Here is an 18,073-nt window from a genome sequence, read left to right as displayed (position 1 = left end):
GATATGACGTCATACTTCACCATCCATGCAAATCTATGTGATTATGGGTGTTTAAATAACACTACGGTTATTTGTTACGCGTCCTACGATCGAATCTATCTATATGATATAGATCTCTTTCTGTCGTACAAACACATACACCTTCTATATATAAATATATATATTCATATATATATTATATACATATAGTACATACATATATATGTATATATATATATTATATATATATGTAATACCTACGTAACAAGCTTTACGTCCGCGTATATATTCGCGTCGAGCATTAGACGTAAAAGTTACTCGATCGATAAAATCCTATCGAAAATAATTTGCGTGCCTTTCGTGAGCCGTCCATATACATATACGGAAATAAATAATTGTCGTTGATTTACTTATTTACATAATCCCGTGCATATCTGTTCTTGAGATATCTTATTAACGACAAATTAAGAAATAACAAAATTAGAAAAGAAATAAAAGAATGAATGAAGAAAAAAGAAAAATGTTCCATAGCGAGAACAAAAGTTTTCAGACGAGGAAGCGGAAACTCTTTTTACTACGCTACGCGAGTAAACAAATATGTAAACGACGACAATAAACGACGACGTACGTACGAGTTTGGACTACGATCGAGTTCGTGTAACGGGAATGACACGTACATATGTGTGTGTGTGTGTGTCGTGCGTAGACACACACACACACACACACGTAAAATTTACGTCATCGTTCAATTTCGGAAAAATCTCGAAATGTCGGCAAATATCGTAGATCTTCGTCCACCTTTTCTATCGTACAATGGAATTTTCTAAGAGAGAGAGAGACAAATGGATCCGCGTGACGTCATTACATAGACCGATGACGCGCATAAAGAAATAATCATGATCGACTTTTATAAGACGAACTTCAACCTATTCCTATCGCGATCCACAACGATCTATTTATCCGAACGAATAAGACGATTCTATTAAATCTTTTATTAATATTATTATTCCGAGAGAAATACGTAGATAAATACGTAGAAGAAATCGAATGAAAATTTGTTACGAAGAAATACGATAATAATCGGTAGCAGCTATTAAACGACGAGCTGATAACAAACGAATTAAATTACCGGGATTATTTTTCTTATCGGATTACGCATCGACGATCGATATAGGTTCGTTCGAACGATTAATTGATCATTAGGTATTATTTTCAATATTATCGATCCCAAAACTCCTATCATCTTTCAATTATCATTATCGATATTATCATTATTGTCATTAATATTGCTATTATTATTATTATCATCATTATTCGTAATTTTATTACGCACTATGTCTCGATCGATCAAATTTATTTTTAATGGAATTTGTTCACTGGTTCGATCGGAAAGTGATATTTCGTGAAAGAATTTCGAAAAGAGGAGGAGACGGTTGAGGGAAGGGAAGGAGGAGGGAAAAGTATCGCTCGAAACGAAGTGAAACGGACGTTAACTCGCAAACGAGTAGGTAGATATCCCAAAGGCACTTTTAAAGGATGGTAGGAAGGAAACGAGAAAGGTGTGTGCGTGAGCGAACGAACGAACGAACGAGCGAACGAGCGAACGAACGAGCGAACGAACGAGCGAACGATGTCTGTCGACTAGCTAGCTCTCCTTGAACGGAGCTCGGTGGTGCATATCTCCTTCGTCGTCTCTCGTGCGATGCACTCTACCCACGCGAGAATCAATCCGTGGGAAGAAGTAGAGAAGTAAGAAAAAAAGAAAAAAAGAAAGAAGGAAAGAAAGAAAGAAAGAAAGAATAAACGAGGTCTTTCATTCTCGCGTTTGGGGTTTCTAGCGGATATCCTTGAAAAAATGACCTTATATTCAACGATCCTACGATCGAGAGAAACGTTCGATCTTCGATCTAAAGATTCAACGGGAAAAAAATTAATAAATAAAATGAAATAAAAAAAAAAAGAGAGAAAAAATAAGAGAAGAAAGAAAAAGGAAGTAGAGAAACAAAAACGAATAAAGATGACATTTTCGATTTTGTTCGTTCGTTACTTTTTTTTTTTTTTATTTAAACGAGTCACAAGACAACAATCGTCGTACGAGACCGCGCCAAAAATTCATTTCTGTCTTGCCACGTAATTCAAAGAAAATGTCGACTTTCCCAAGCGTCCCTCTTAACGAGTTTTTTTTTTTTTTATTAACGCGTTCTTGTCTTAACGCAACGAGATCCGACAATGACAAAAACGACGACGACGACGACGACGTCGTCGTTTACGTCCGTTGGTTGCCCGCTTGTCGTACCATGTAAACCGCGAAATATTACACCGCAAGCACACATGGTGTGCGTGCGATCGACTTCCACGAGGACGAGGACGAGGACGAGGACGAGGACGGCGTCGTGCTGCCATGCAGCTTCCAAAAGATATATAGAGTTAAAAATAGATAGATAGATAGATAGATAGATAGATAAATAGATAAATAGATAGATAGATAGATAGAGAGAGAATCTGGAGCACGTCCGCTCCCAACAAGAACGGTAATTACCAATTATTTGCAATTCGGCTTGGCCGAGCGAAGGGAGACGATCTCTCTCTCTCTTTCTCTCTCTCTCTCTCTCTCTCTCTCTCTCTCTCTCTGTCTTTCTCTCTATCTCATATACCGAACGCGAATTAAACGTATAAATATTTTTGCATCGTTCTTCGCCGTCATTCGAGGTCGTTAAATACTGAAATAATAATGAACTGTAGGGACTACAATAATATAATCTCCGTGCGTTAAGCGAAACGATCTACGATAAACTTATTAATTCTTTCTGACCTGATCGTGTCTAAAGTTTACGTATCTGAGTTGTACATTGGAAATATATTGTTTTCTTCTTTATGATATAACAAAGTGTTAATATACTTGTATGGGAGTCATGTAAATGGACACTGCGCCGCGGACACTTCTCTCCACTCACCGAGTTACACTTCGTTAAGTATTCACAATAATCAGGATGTTATATACTAAAGACAATGAGTAAAAAAAAGAAAAAAAAGGAAAGAGAGAAAAAAGAGATAAAAGACACGAATACATACGCTTGAAATCAGACGCTTAGCACCTGTCGTCGATATATATATATATACATATATTCCTTTACCCTTTCCTTTCGTAAGGGAAGCAAAGAAAAAGAAAGAGAAAAAAGAAAAAATGAGGGAGGGAGGGAGAAAGAGAAAGAGAGAGAGAGAGAGAGAGAGAGAGAGAGAGAGAGAGAGAGAGAGAGAAAAAGAGAAGAAATGCGAACGCGGTCGCAGTAAAAATCGCACTCACAAGCAACGTCACAAAGATTCGTAAGGGAGTCTCTCTCTCCCTAATGTCGTTAAGTTAAATGAATTAGCGGTGGTTCTCCGATACTCCGATGGAAACACGTAACCTTAGACTCCGTTCTAGAAGCTCAAGTATAAACGTGGATTGTACGACGACGACTGTCACGCGCCGTTCAAGCGCTCTCGTAACTTTACACTCTTCTCTCATCGTATTTCTCTCTCTCTCTCTCTCTCTCCCCCTCCCTCACCCTCTCCATCCCCTTCTCTTTTTCTCTTTCTCTCTCTTTCTCTCTCTCTCTCTCTCTTTCTCTGACTCTCTGCATGTATCGTACGTGCAAGTATATATATATATATATATATATACACGTTTTGCGAGTGGGAGGACACGCGTCTTTGTTAGTGATATTTAATGACTTCAATGCAAACGCGGACTGTGTCTCTTCGTTACAGCTTTGTTAGAATAATAATGCACATTGTGCTCATTCGAATTCAAATTACCCGCGTTTTTTTTCAACCTAATATACCACGTATCATCATTTTAATGGAATATTTCCAAGCGCAAGCGCGAAAAGAATAATGAAAGAGTGAAAAAAAAAAAATAAATAAATAAGAAAATAAAAAGTGAGTTTCCTCATTTTTCTGTTTTGTAGATCGTGTAAGAAAAATATATTAAAAAATGAAAAGTAAAGAGAAAAGGATAAAAAAAAAAAAGAAAAAATATATAAGGTGAAAACGACCACGTTTTTTCTGTTCTCTCGTTGTCAGTAACAATTTACTTCTCCGAGGTAAATCCGTGTCTCGACTCCGAGATGTCATAAATTTTGTTTTACGCGACTTGATAACAGTTACCACGCCGGCTAATAATCTTAATAGTATTCCAAGAGTCTCTCGCCATTTAACCTGTTGCACGAGCACGACTGAAATGTTCAAATGCGAGAAAAAAAAGAAAATACAAAAAATGAAAGAAAATAAAAAGAAACAAAAAAAGAAGAATAAATTAAAACCAAGGATGATTCTGAGTGACTCGACAAAGAACATTAATATAAAGATATCGTGATATATATGGCGAACCATTTGTAACGAACTACCAAACAAAAATTCAAAAATTGGAAAATTTTCTGTTTCTTCGAGATCAAATTATTTTCTATTTCTCTATCTTTCTGTCCCTCTTTTTTTTTCCAATACAGAATAACCAAAAGTGATCGTATTATATAGATCACCCTATATATTGAATGAATATTAAGGCTTGTCACGTTTGCGAATGCTTACGACATCTCTCTCTCTCTCTCTTCGATCGCTAAAATTGATCGAATTGCAAGTCAGAGACAGACTATGAATTACCAGTCAGTCAGTCAGTCAGTCAGTCAGTCAGTCAGTCATTTAGTCAGTTAGTTAGTCGAGTTAGATTTTCGCGACATCTTCTGCCGTTAAATACGTACGTGAGAGCTCAAGAGCTACGAAACCGGACGCTAAGTCGATGAATATTCTAAAGTCGAATCAAGGATGATCATCGCGCGCAATAACGGCGCCATTAATCGTCGAATACTTCAACAACCTGTACGAGCATCGATTCGAAGCAGTTATAATATATCGAAAATTTATTAAAAACAAATTGACTCCGTCAACGATTACGATCATTTCTTTTCTTTTCTTTTTCTTTTTATTCTTGTTTTCCTTTCTTTATTTATCCATTTTTTTTTTCAACAAACGTTTCAACTCGTTTTATTCGATAAAAGCTTCTTGCGCGATGACAAATATTTTACCCGCGAAGTTTGCGCATGATTGATTCTGCTTAAATCGAAAACATTTCCTTCTTTTTTATTTTTTTATCATGAGTCTACCTCCCCCACACACCCACCCATCCACCCCTCGCTGCATTCGTTCGCCACATATTGCAACATGATAAAAGCGTTTGGAAATTTTCTGCTCGATACATCTGTTCGTTGTTTCTTTTTCTTTCTTTTTTTTTTTTAATAATAAATTACTTAAGCAAGAGATTCTAACTATCGTAGCTTCTTCACCTTCGCTTATTATTACTTTTTCTTTTTTATACGATTGAATCATTGTCACCACGAATGTTGTCCCCTTTGTGAGCGATGTTTAAACATTGACATACAATTATTTATATTTTTCCTTTACACATAAGCGTTCCAAGAAGGACGAGTTATATCTCGAACATTGGTAAACTCGAAAAAATTCCGAAATAAAGGACAAATAGAATAAGTAAAAAGAAGAAGAAGGAGAAAAAAAAGATTAAGGAATGTTAGTTTCTAATCAACAGTTTCCTCTCTATCGACACAATTCCAAGAAAGAAAGATGATGACATCAGCATCCCGTAGACACAAATGATAAAAGTATGAAAACGATAATTCAGTAATGCAACGCATTATGGTATAACGCGTTTGACAAAAAAGTAAAAAAAAAGATGATAATAATAATAAAAAATAATGGAAGGTATTCGTCGTACCAACTTGTATCGATCAGTGTATCGATCGATAGAGATCGCTGTAGTCTACTGAACACTGAGAGGACAACACTCGCGAGAAAGAAAGAAAAAGAAAAAGAAAGGTAGAGTGAATGAAAATGCAAAAATATTTCATAAAGCAAAAAAAAAAAAAAAGAAAAGAAAAGAAAGAAAAAAAAGAAAAGAAAAAAAAATACAATCAAAAATAGATATTCGTCGTAGCAGCTTATCGATCGATGGATCGCTAGAGTCTACTGAACACTAAGAGGACAACACTCGCGAGAAAGAAAAAAAAAAGAGAGAAAGAGAAATAGAGAGAGAGAGAGAGAGAGAGAGAGAGAAAGAGAAACCACAAATGTTTTAGGAACGAACATGAATACGTTTATAGCGTGTTGTATATAATTCCGAGTAGATCGAAACGATCGAAGAGAAAATCCGTCGTGGTGTTTAGCGTGCGCGCGCGCGCGTGAAAGAGCTAGAGCTCAGTTGTGCTGCTCGATCGCGGGCCTCGTGCTAACTGAACTCGTCGTTTGCTGAGTAGCCGTGGCTGACTCCTCGAGTGAGCTCGAGAGCTCGACAGGGACACGCGAACGACGAACACAGCACGACTCTAGCTAAGCGAGCTTCTCTTCGTTACTGAATCTTAACGGCGATACGCGTTTTCCATGTATATATGTATATTATATATATATATGTATGTATGTATGATGTGTACGTAAATGTATGATGTGCGTGCGTATGCGTGTGTACAGATGTATACACGTATAAGTGTGTATATATGGATACGCGTGTTTATTGACTGGCCCTCTCTCTTTCTCTTTCTTTCTTCTTCTTTCTCCTTATACTTCTCGCCTATATCCATCTCTATTTCTCTTTTACTACTAGCGCTTATATTACATATATGTGTGTGTATGAATGTATCCATTTATGTATATAAATACCACTCGTGAATTCGGTAAACGAATGTATAGATATATATGAACGAGTGTTTCTTTTTCTGCCTTGAGGTCACGACTCTTCTTTCAACTTTTCTTTCTCTCTCTCTCCCTCTCTCTTTCTCTATGTTTATAATGACTGTATATAAATGACACGGATACCACGAAAAAGATCGATCAATCAATCAATCAATCAATCAATCAATCAATCGATCGATCGATCGATCAATATTCTCAAGAAGACTTTCGCGAAGAGATATATGTAATATATTTCCTCTCGATTTATATCTACCGACAGGTTCTGAATGAAAATGCGTTTTATGCGACATCTTTTTGTTCCCCCACTACTCGAACGACAGTTTGACTATTTTACGGATAAATGATCGAAAAAAAGGAGAAAGAAAAAAAAACAGAGAGAGAGAGAGAGAGAGAGAGAGAGAGAGAGAGTAAAAAAGAAGTGTAGTTAACTCAAAAGATAAGACAGAAGGTCCAAAAGATTTTGAAAAGAACGAGACACGTAATACGTCGACAGTCGCTGTTGACAAAAACCGCCTTCTCATTACTTTTGCCTGTGGGTGGTTGTCTTTATTCGTGAAACGTGCGTACGCTAGTCACGTAAAATCTTTTCTGTCTCTTTCTCTCTCTCTCTCTCTCTCTTCAAACAGCAAACAGGCAACTACTAGGCGTGCGCATGTGCGCCAGCTTGGCTGTTTGTTGCCTGGACGACTGCTGTTGCTGTTGTTGCTGTTGCTTCGAATGCCATCGGCTGAATAGAAATTAAACGGCACAAACCGCGCCTAGATGCATTCGTTGTGCAACGAAAGCGTTTAAGAGACGTCTCTTGTGGTTCGCAAGCAAGAGTCACGAATAACTGACTAAGGCCAGGGAATGAGGTGGGGGAGGGGAGGGGAGGGGAGGAACGTGGTACATCAAGTATGAGGATAGATCCATTAGATTAATTGACTTCGGGACCCAACGCGCATGATACGTGGAGAACGAAGAGGAGGGGTGTGGTGTAGTGTGGTGTGGTGTGGTGTCTTGTGGTGTGGTGAGGTGAGGTGAGGTGAGGAGAAGAGGGGAGGACCTTGACTCGAACCTTATTTTCTTCATCCTTCTCCTTCTTCTTCTCCTCCTCCTCCTCCTTCTTTTTCTACTTCTACTTCTCCTCCTCTTTCTACTACGGTCTTTTTTAATTCGACTTAATTTATTAGATACGATGCATATTATAAAAAGATTCAGCTAACTCGAGATATGCATTTCTTATTCGAATTCCGAATGAAAATGATCATCGATGGAGATTAGATCTTTTTTTCCTTGTTTTGTTTGATACGAACGATAAACGATGCGAAAGTGGAATGTGACGAATAAATCATTCGATTCGTAAGAATGATTATAATAAAATTGGAATGGTAATGATCGACGTTTTTTGTTTTGTTGCACTTCTATTTTTGTTCTTCGTATAATTTCGAGAGAAAAAGTTTGCAACGCAAAAGCCGATCATCGATCGTGGATTTGTTGTTGAAAGGTTTCGGAAGTGGAAAGTATGTACGTGTGCATGTCTGTGTGTGTTTAAATGTATTGCATTTTGCAATCTACGTAAAGAACTTTCTCGCGAAGAGAACGGATGCGTTTTCAATGATGAAAGTAACGGTGCATAACGAAAAGAGAAATTTTATGATGCATGTATGTATATATACGTAAATAAGTAAATGAAATGTATTTATGCATGTGGCCGGATATATATATGTGTGTGTGTGTGTATACATATGTACGATCAAAGTTTGATCGAGATCATCGATCCGTCTTCGAACGTCGTTTAAATCGATTCGACTCAACATTTAATTCGGAGTTTACTAACAAAATAACAAAATAATACGCATAAGTTAATATTTTTGAGATAATTCGAAAAGAAGACGAAAAAAAAAAGATCATTGCTCTTTCATAAAAATTTGTACGTTTGACCTTGACACCGATTACGCGACGACGTGGAGATATCACGCAATTTTTTTTTTTTCTTTATTCGCGATCTTTACTAATTGTAACGAAACACATTTGTCGCTTTGCTATCTTGCTAAAAAAATAAACGTACATAGTAATGTAAACATATGTGTATATATATGTATATATATATATATATATATATATATATTTATGTATAATGTGATTTCACGTACGTACACGTACGTATATAAAATTGTTTGTTACGAATAAAAAAATATGTGATCGATATGACGTCGAAAATCGAACTGAAAGTCGTTTAAATTAATCCTCCTTATCTTCCGACGAAGCATTCGACTATTTTTAAACATTTGCCAAGATTCAAAACGAGTTTCGAAGATAGGAGGAGGGAACGTGCGATAGACCACACCCTCGTCAAAATTTATATATCCTTCGCGAAATCACCTCGCTCATTTGTCGGTTTGGATCGATCTACGGTTCAAAAACGATTTAAGTACTCGAGATAAAAAAAAAAAAGAAATGTTTCACTTCATAAAGAAGAAAAAAAAAAGATCTGTCGAACGGATCTGCGTCTTTTTTCTATCGTGAATGGGTTCGTAAGAGGCTAATTGTACGATTGACTCATGTGAATAATCTATCGAGATCACTCGCTAATTTCATTCTTATTCCGGATCTTGAAGATGAGTAAGACGACCATCGTAGAAACGTGAGTGAGTCAGTCAGTCATTCGCAAAAGAAAAAAAAAAAACAAAACAAAACAAATAAAAATAAAAATGAAACAAAAAAAAATATATATATATAAAAGAACTAAAATCGTTAACATATGTAAAATAGAACTTGTACGTCACGTCGTGAAAAAAGAAATGCGTGCATTAAAAGAATTCGAGTTGGTGCACACGTAGAAAAAATACTTACGTTTATTTTTACCACGACAATAAGAACGAATTTGTAAATAACGATAGAAAATTGTTTCTGATCGTAAGATCAATTCGATAAAAATGTTATATAGATAACTTGTTAAGTTCTACTTTTTTTTTTCTTTCTTCCTCTCTTTCTTTCCTTTTCTTTTTTTCTTTTGGATGAATTTATTCATCCTTTCTCTCTTGATACTGTAACTACTCCAACTAAACGTAAAGTGCTCGTCACATGTATGTATGTGTGGGCTGTCATACAAACAAAGTTACATAGCTCGTGTTTGCGCGTTCCCTCCCTCTCTCCCTCACACCCTCCCTCGCACCCTCGTTCGTTCGCTCGCTCGCTCGCACAGGATAAGTGGATTATACTCTCGGAACACATTAGTCTCTAAGAATAGAATTCGCTAGTATTAGAGTGCGTATCATAGATAGAGAAAGAGCCGTAGTAGTTCGATCAAGAAAGAAAAGTATGATTTAGACGAGTTCTACAAATTACCCGACAATATCTCTACGAATTCGATTTATTCTGGTCGCGTTTAGAAAATTTTCTTTCTCTTTTTTTTTTTTTTTTGAAATCATACGTCAACAATATCCCGTTCTTTCGTAATAATTTTCGTAATAATTCACTCGTGAATGATATAAATTAGTAAGATAAAAGTAAATCGTAGATAAATCGTACAATTTTCTTTTCTTTTCTTTTTCGTTTTTCTTTGTAATTAAAAACTAGAAGAAGAAAAAAAAAGAAAAGAAAAGAAATTCACGAAAGTTCTTTATTAAAAATATATTAAAACGATCGTGTTCGATTCAGAATATTGGCCTTTGACCAAAATCTTGTTAGCACAGATAACCCGTGATTTAAAATATTCCATGAATTACGTCTTTATCTTTGACTTTATTATACCGGTTTACGTATGTACATAAACGAGGAGCACACAGACACACACACACTATGATTTTACTCTCTTGTTTTGCTTTGCTCTTGTTCCCTTTGTAAACGAGCTCGTAAATAATAACTAATAAATATTCGATTATTTGCTATGTCCATTAATTATGTTATTAAGAATATTAATAATATTAATATTAATAATAATAATAATAATAATAATAATAATAATAATAATAACAATAATAATAAATTGTATCAAAGAAAAATTATCGTAGCGTTATGCTCGAATATTTGCTTGTAGGAAAACGAGAGAGAGATGCGTCTATATTACAAAAAAGAAAAAAAAATGGCATATGTCATTGTTTTAACGGGCAATTAATTAAATAAAGTCATCTGGCAATAGCAGAGACAGTGATATATCGGAACGTGAAAGGTTCTAATAAACACGTAAGATATAGATACGTTTTATAAAATATCAAATAGAAATTAAGAATAATAAAAAAAAAAGAAAAAATAAAAAGAAAGAAAGAAAAGAATAGACGGGAAAAACAAAACCAAAAAAAAAGAAATACAAAAATAAAAGGAGGACACGAGCTTGGGTGAAAAGGGACAAAACGAACGAAGGTCCGATATCTAAGGATTTTTTAATAATAATATTAGAAAACGGCGAGAACGTGCTTTTGCTTGAATTAATTATACTTACGCGGAATCGCGTGAAAGACGAACCCTTTCCCTGTAAAATTTAGAAATAAAAATTATATATTTCATGGACTAAATTCTAAATGTTAAGAATGTGATGGATTATAATCGTTATTTGTAAAGAGATTTTGTCGATGTATTATACAAGTTTGCCCTTCGATTTATCGATTCTCCCCGTAGGCCACATTAAATCAACATAAGCCTGGGTGAAAGGTGTCCTTGGCATTGCACGACTACGAGACAACGAAGATGGCATCTTTTAGGAGAAGCCTTGAAATTTCTAATATACCCTTTCTGTCTAATATACTCCTCTCTCTCTCTCTCTTTCTCTCTTTCTCTATGAACTCTACTATCTCAGTTCTAGAATATATTTCATGTTGTTATGTACGTTATGCTGCGAAAAATCGATATTACGTGCGTGTGTTACCCGTATAAATTCAGGTATATAAATCATCTTCCTTAATTAACGAATGGAATTATTTTTGGCCAAGATTTCTTTCCCAAACAAACGAGCAAGAAAGAAAGGAAAAAAAGAGGAATAAAAAAATAAAGAGAGAGGAAATACGAATATTATACGGTTGTTATTTAAAAAGTATAACGAGAATGTAAAAAAAAAGGGTTTTTTTTTTCTTTTCTTTTAAATGTTCAAAACAGAAATGATCAAATAAACCGTATGATTTCTTAGGGCATTAATTTGATTCACGATTGCAAAAGAGCTTTCGTTCAAAAGTAATAATTTATGAATTCAAGCTCGTCACTTTGATTGAATTAATTCAATGCCATAGAAAAGAGAGAGAGAGAGAGAGAGAGAAAATGAGAGAAAGAAAGAGAGAAAGAGAGGGGAGAAGGAGTTTCGTCTGAGTGAGATTTCCCGAAATTTGTGACCAGCATACTGATACTCGTCTATGCCGTTATATAAACATAATATATATTTGCATCATCACGTCTCTCGTCTTTCGTCTTTCGTCTCGAGAACACCTACATATGTATGTGAACGTATATCAAGCCTCTCTCTCTCTCTCTCCCTCTCTGCGTTTGTTTATATGCGTGTATATACCAGCTGGCGGAAAAATAGAGCAACGAATAAGACGCAACATTCAACATGCGAATCAGTGATGTATTCATAAATAATGATGAAATATGAAAGATAATTGAAATTAATTGCAATTTTATTTTCCATACTTTCTTTTTTTTTTTGGATGAAGAAGAAGAAGAGACACAAAGAGAAAGAGAGAAAGAAAGAAAGAAAGAAAGAGAGAGAGAGAAGGCAAGCTGAAAATCAGGACGTTGCATCAATCCTCTTTTTCTATTTTTCTTTCCCTTTCCCTCTCTCTCTCTCTTTATCATTATTATTTTTCTAACATACGCACGCACGCGCGCACGCACGCAAGTGTCCGCCTCCAATTTTAGTCGAGCCACGTCCTAGTTGAGATATGTTTAGAAACGTTATAATCGATGTCATCTTCTCTCTCTTTCTTTCTCACCCCCTCCCCCACATATCAACAGAGAAAGAGAGATTTTCTTTTATCTTTCATTTTTCTTGTACATTGTTTCCTTGACTCGCTTAGGAAAATTCGATCTAGTAAAAAATGTAACCATATCCATATCCGTCTACATCGCCGTTGTCTTTAAAATCTATCCAATCGTACTACCCCATTCATCCTCACCCCCATCCCTCATCTATCTTCTTAACCTTCAAATTATCGATTACGATATCGCGAAAAAATCTTGCGATCGATTCGTATCGAAAAGAAATATTTAATCTCGTAGGGAGGATTCTCCATGTGACGTCACTTACTCGGCATGATCTCACTCGTTTGCTCGCGATCATTCTCCCGTCGAGTGGTAGCAAGTACGAGCAGTTATGTAATCGCAAAGTGGAAGAAAAAGAGAGAAGAGAGAAATGAGAGAGAGAGAGAGAGAGAGAGAGAGAGAGAGATCGTGCTCTCGCAAGAAAAGCCTTTTCTACAAACTCGAGTAGGAGGCCTTCTTTTCTTAACGAGCTACTGCTGCTCCTACTATTACTACTACTACTAGTATTACTATTACTACTTTTACTACCACCACCACCACTATTACTACTCTACTACTACTACTGCTATTACTGCTACTGCTATTCTAGATACGATGCGATGAATCTCCACAGTTCCGTGAATAGTTATTTTCTAGACAGCACGGCTAGTTTCAGAGTAACGAATGTAACAATGCGTACGCGGGTCAAGATCAAGAATAACTTTGAAATCTTCATCGATGTATATAAATATATCGAGTATTATTCCGACGATACAAATTTTACTTTCCATGAATCTTTCACGAGGGATATGAAATGTAAATTTTCGAGAGAGAAGAAAATATGTATATATATATATATACATATGTGTGTGTGTGTATGTGTCCTTACAAGATGGTATCAGAAGAATTTAGACGATTTTAAGGTCGATCACTCTTCTCTCGAAAAATTTTGTTTAGCAACCGATTTTTTTTCTCTTCCTTTCCTTTTTCCTTCTTTCTCTCTCCTCAGATTGTAAAAAGGTGAGTTTGGTAAGATAAAGTAATCGTAAAAATTAACTAAAAAAAAAAAAGAAAAAAAAAAAAAAAGAAAAGAGTTAATTGATTTCTAAAATCATCCGAAAAACTCTTGATCCGTTCTGTTGCACTGATTTGTCAACGCAATAATGGATGATCGCGTTTAGAAAGAGAAAAAATAAAAATAAAAATAAAAAGAGAAAAAAGAAAGAAAAAAGACGAAGTATAACACAGAGAAGAGATTGGAAAGGCCAGGCTAAAATTTTTTTGGTGTATCAGCACGTTCGTTCCTCGGTTGAAAAGATGAGGAATGAGTAACACGGAGGAACGAGTCCTTGAACGCGCTTCGAAACGCATTCGCCGGCGAATTACAAGTGCACGCTGCATCGACGTTGCAGAAGAATATGCCACGTCGTGCTGGTACACCAGCTGGTGCTGTTGCTGGTGCTACTATCGCTGATGTCGATGCGCTGGTTAGTGGTGGTGACTCTCGAAGGCAACTCGAAGCCTCTTTTCATCGGATTCGAGTCAAAGTGTGTATAGATGATGATCGATTCGCGAAGAGGCCCAAAGAGGCCGGCCAGAAAGCCCTTCTTCAGATTTTTCTCCAATCTCGAATTTTCCTCACGACCGCTTATCTCGTCGATCTTACTCGAGCACAGCTTGCACGTAACTGTCACGTTCCACGTCGTGACATCGATATTTTAGTCATTTCAATAAGAATCTCCTATATATCCTCACGAGATAGCTCCTTTTTTCTTTTTTTCTTTCTTCTCCTTCTTTCTCTTTCAACCCCCCGGTATACGTAATTCCAACTTTTCCAACGATTTATCGGATTTTTTTCTCTCTTCTTTTCTTCTCTATTTTTGTTCTTTTTTCTCTTTTTATTTTCCTTGAATTCGGAATTTTTATTAGAAATTAGAGTTGCGGTACACGCTTTTATTATTCCATAGATAATCCATGAGGTCATCTTCTTTTTTGTTTCTTCGAATTAATTACTAGACGAATTCTCTCGTTCGGTGTAAATAAATGATTTCGCGCGTACACATAGACGTACAGGCAAATATTCGACATGCGCCGTGTCAAAAACAAAGAGTCGATTCTTACGCTCTCGTGTCCTCGATATTTCTCGATTAATCGAAAATTGTTACCGCGTGATCGGTTCGAGTGTGTTTGGAGAACAAACAGACAAAGTCTGTAAAACGCCTCTATATTCTCGATGGGATGGTCTATAAAATCGAATGCGTTACCAAAGTTCTCTATTCGTTGTGTATATATGTATAGACACGAGTTTAGTCATTAATACCTATCGTGAGCTAACTTTTACTGCGGGTCTTTAATATTCGAATAAGACTATAAGCTGTTTATACACGATATTAATTATGCAAGGGATATATCTACAAGGAATTCTCTATGAGACTAGTAGACATAGTAGACGATAGAACTAATGCTCTAGCGTGAGAAAAAATTTGTCGAGTGAACGAACAGATGTTGTCAAAACAAAGAAGGAAAGGAAATAATAATGAAAATATTCTTTAAAAAAAGAAAAAACAATAGTAAAAAGAAAATTTCTTTAAAAAAACAAATAATAATTAAAAAAAAAAATAAATGCTATTATATATCTATATATAGTATTCATATATTGGTGTGTGTATGTGTGTGTGTATATAATCTGGCAATCGACAGTATTTTCATAAAATATTTGGTTTCGAAGATGATCATAATAAAATAAATAACGTCTAATATTACTTTTAGACTATCTTAAAGGAATTTTATGAAAAACGTTCGATCGACGTATGTAAAAATCGTGAATTCCTTATTTCCACAACCAACCAACCAACCAACCAACCAACCAACCAACCAACCAACCGACCGACCAACCAACCACCTACCCACCCTTCTCCTCTTATCGACGGTCCGTACAACTGTCGATAACACTTCGTTCGGCTTTCGTTTCATATGCATTCGCAAAACCTTACTGGACAGCTGCTGTTCGAGGACGATCGGCAGAAAGCCGGACGCCATAAATGGCAGCAAGTATTGCCAACGCCGGTCGAAAAACTATTGTCCGTATTTTTAAAGTTGACTTATGCCTCCAACGAGTTGCCCTAAAAAGTCAATAGTTTTTAAGGTGGAAAGCTGGTTCCACCTACGAGAAGGCGGTACACACCGGCCAACAACTTCTCTCTCTCTCTCTCTCGCTTTTTCAAAAGAGAGACTCGATAGAGTATATGCATATCCATGTCCATTTTACATATATATATATATATATAACTTACAAGAAAGATTTTTGTGAAAAAATTCAAAGATTTACGACGAATGTTCATTTCATTTTTTATACGAACCGAGCGATCGAATATATTTATCTACTTTTGGAAGAGAATAAGAGACATAGATAGACGCACACTTTTCTCTTATTAATTCACTCCATTTGTTTTTTTCCTTTTTCTTTTATTCTTTCTTTTATTTCCCTCTTTATCTTTATCTCTCTTTCTGTCTGTCTATTTTCACACACTCATGCACATTTACACGCGCACACAGACTCTGTGAGTATCTCTTTCACTCATTTCTCCTATGTCAGCTTATAAATGACTCTTCTACTTCTACGGCGTTACTCCTTTTTATTTTTTGCCCGAATGAGATCGTCCAAAACGAAGAGACGTTCTTTTCGCATATATACACAAATACATAATGCATGCACCCTGATTATATATACTATCGAGCTCGTAAATCTTTCAATTTAGGCGAGAAAGGAAGGTAAAACTTTATTGGTACAGCTCCTTCGAATAGGTATACTCGAAAGCTATTATATTATATCAACGTAACGACATTATGTAATAAAATATATTACGTATTCTTATATGACGACGAAGACGACAGTCCTAGTTACAAAATCTATTATGCAATCGTTAAATCGATAAGAGGCGAGAGACGTTTTGTAAAACATTGGAGTGTAATTCGATAACGAAAGATCATACAAGACCGATCCAATTTTAAACTCTTCTTTCATTTTCCTTACGAACGAAGAATTAAAAAAGAAAAAAAAAAAAAATATATTAAAAAAAAAAAAAAATAAATAAATAAAAAAGATATGCGTGTCAACCCGGAAGCTGCTTTCTAAATTTTCTCTCCCTATGTATGTGTATGTGTGTGTATTATATATGTATATATACACATGTACGTATACAAGTAACACATATGTATTCCTCTCGCTTTCTTCTCTTTTGTCCTTTAACTCGAGTTACAAGTCGGAGTTGACTACGATCGCCATCTAGCGTTAATATCCGCAAGCTTCTCGATCGTCTTGCCACTCGATCGGTATTCCGTTGTTCAAGAAATTCAACTCGCGCACGCGTTTAGTTAAATATTGACGAAAGTATTTTCGTGTGAAAAAAAAAAATCGGGAAATTTCCTCACCTCGTACGACGTCCTTCAATCGAATTTACAAAGTAGTTCACGAGCGATCGATCTTTTTTTCTTTCTTTTTTTTTAAATTGGAAATGACTGGTTCATCATAATTTTGTAATAATAATTTTAAAAAGAAGAAAAAGAAAAATATTAAAACAATGACACGAAATATATATCGTGTGTCATTAAATAAGGCTCACGCGTAGTGACTTCGATGATATACCTTTTACGTCACACCCGGCTTAAACTGTAGATCGCTTCGATACGATCGCGAATTACTTTCCTTTCGAGTTACGAATGAGTCAGCTGCAGTTTTATATATATATATATAATATATATATATACACATATATACATGTATGTATGTATATATATTGTGTCGCTAAGTGAAAACTGTGAAGTTGAAAACTTGGTAAATGTAAAACTCTCGATCGAATATGCATTACATTTTTTTATCGTCCCTCTCATTTCGATCTCTGATAAGCTAAACAAATAAAAAAGAAAAAAGAAGAAAAGAAAAGAAATAATGAAATGATAAACACATACACATACATACATACATACATACATACAAACATATATATATATATTACATATTTGTTTGAAATTATTTCGTGGGCGGATCATTTAGAGAGTCGCAATTTGTGAAAGATATTCGAGTGCATCTGCTCTGTCGCTTGGTCGATAATGTATACGCGTATATATACATATATATGTATACACATATATACGTATGTAGCGTGGTTCCATTAAAACGAAGGAACGAAGGAAAGGAGGGACAAACGAAGACGAAAAGCTTCGCCGATTTTCGTTGGCGAATCATCTATGAGAAGCGTGCCAACGTTGCAGCACATTGGCGAAATGCCGTGAACTAATTTCGAGTTTAACGAACAATTACAAAGTATACTTTCTAACGCTTATTATAGGACGACCATTTCCCTTATATTCCCTTACATTCTTCGGTAATAGACAAATTCCAATGTAACATTCCCAACGGTCGACA

General features: G+C 35.7%; 1 protein-coding gene across 5 annotated transcripts in view; it reads right to left on the bottom strand.

Moving 5' to 3' along the window:
* Window positions 1-18,073, bottom strand: part of LOC127064604 (serine/threonine-protein kinase MARK2-like) — a 77,828-nt gene that overhangs the window by 55,263 nt on the left and 4,492 nt on the right. The window contains exon 2 of one of the 5 annotated variants that reach the window (XM_050995906.1): window positions 11,141-11,170. The exons of 1 other annotated variant lie outside the window; for it this stretch is intronic. The gene's annotated coding sequence lies outside the window, so the exon portion shown is untranslated. Of the gene's footprint in view, window positions 1-3,283; window positions 3,508-6,115; window positions 6,352-11,140; window positions 11,171-18,073 lie in introns of those variants that run through there. 3 more of the 5 variants (XM_050995903.1, XM_050995902.1, XM_050995904.1) reach the window with 3 other exon arrangements.

The sequence above is a fragment of the Vespula vulgaris genome, chromosome 6, assembly GCF_905475345.1.
Source record: "Vespula vulgaris chromosome 6, iyVesVulg1.1, whole genome shotgun sequence".
Lineage (NCBI taxonomy): Eukaryota > Metazoa > Arthropoda > Insecta > Hymenoptera > Vespidae > Vespula > Vespula vulgaris.
This window is presented reverse-complemented; position numbering and strand designations above follow the sequence as displayed.